The sequence below is a fragment of the Salvelinus sp. IW2-2015 genome, linkage group LG11 (genome assembly GCF_002910315.2).
Source record: "Salvelinus sp. IW2-2015 linkage group LG11, ASM291031v2, whole genome shotgun sequence".
Taxonomy (NCBI): Eukaryota; Metazoa; Chordata; class Actinopteri; order Salmoniformes; family Salmonidae; genus Salvelinus; species Salvelinus sp. IW2-2015.
The window spans coordinates 24,428,833-24,430,342 of NC_036851.1; positions in this window are offsets into that span (position 1 = coordinate 24,428,833).

Below are 1,510 nucleotides of genomic sequence, written 5' to 3' on the forward strand. Positions count from 1 at the left end.
TATCTCCTCCCCTCCCATTGTCTTTCATTCTCTCCTATCTCCTCCCCTCCCTTGTCTTTCATTCTCTCCTATCTCCTCCCCTCCCATTGTCTTTCATTCTCTCCTATCTCCTCCCCTCCCTTGTCTTTCATTCTCTCCTATCTCCTCTCCTCACATTCTTTCTTTTCCTCTTTACTCCTCTTCTCTCCTCTCGTTTATTCCTCTCCTTTCTTTTTGTTCATTTTTCACTAAAAGTACATGACCAGAGATTATGGTAATTACATTTAAGCACACTCAGTGAAATTGAATGTACTTTGAGCTTATTTTCTTTGCCACCTTAAATGTGTTGTGTTTCTCAGTAGAGTACAGTAGCCCTCTGATCAAAGCTTAGTTTAGTCTCTGTGTCTCGCGGCTGCTGTGACTCATCCCGCCGCGGTTAACTCTAATTATGTTACAGAGATGATATAAAGATGAGGGATCTGATTCAACCACGCACACGCACACGCACACGCACACACACACACACACACACACACACACACACACACACACACACACACACACACACACACACACACCCACCCTCTGATTCAACCAGACTTTACATATACTATTGATTCAAGTGCCAAGCTGTTTGGGATATAAAAAGCATTTCCTGAGTTTGTGAGTGCTAGAGGAAGAGAAGGCTTTGCAATCTACGCTTGCTGAAAATCCCCTGGTTCTGTGTGTATCGTCGAGGATCCCCTGGTTCTGTGTGTATCGTCGTTTTTGCAAAAGAGAATGTGCAGTCAAGAACTTTCCCGGATGTGTGTCCTCTGTGTGTCCTCTGTGTGTCCTCTGTGTGTCCTTGAACTAGGTGCTCTGCTCACCCTTGACAAAACTCTTGAGCTGTTGTATCCCATGGGGTGAATGAACAAGTGAGGGAGGGAGTGAGTGAGGGGGAGGAGATTGAGTGTATGACAAAGGGAAAGAGTGATAAAGAAAGGGAGGGAAGGATGGAGAGATATAGAGAGAGAAAGGCGTGGAGGAGTGTTAAGGTTTAAAACAGTCATTAGCTGGAGTTGATGAGGTATGTTGGAATGGGAGGAGTGTGAAGGTGACTGACTGCTGGTGAAGAGCCAGTTGTTTCCACTTATCAAGACAGAGCGTTGAGAACACCTATAACACACCTGCTATAACCCTGATATCAGCCTGCTATAAGACTGTTATAAAGCTGATATGGGCCTGATATTAGACTGTTATAAAGCTGATATGGGCCTGATATTAGACTGTTATAAAGCTGATATGGGGCCTTGATAACTTAACGAAGCTCCCATAAAGGCTGATATCGCCCTGTATAAGACTGTTTATAAAGCTGCCGATATGGGCCGTGAGTTATGATTAGATTGTTATAAAGCTGATTTATGGGCCTGATATTAGACTGTTGTCACGTGATATGGGCTGATATCAAGATGTGCTTCTATATAAGACTGTTAGGCTATACTGAATAGACTTGATAGTCTGTAGGACCTGATGAGTTAAGCATCGATGG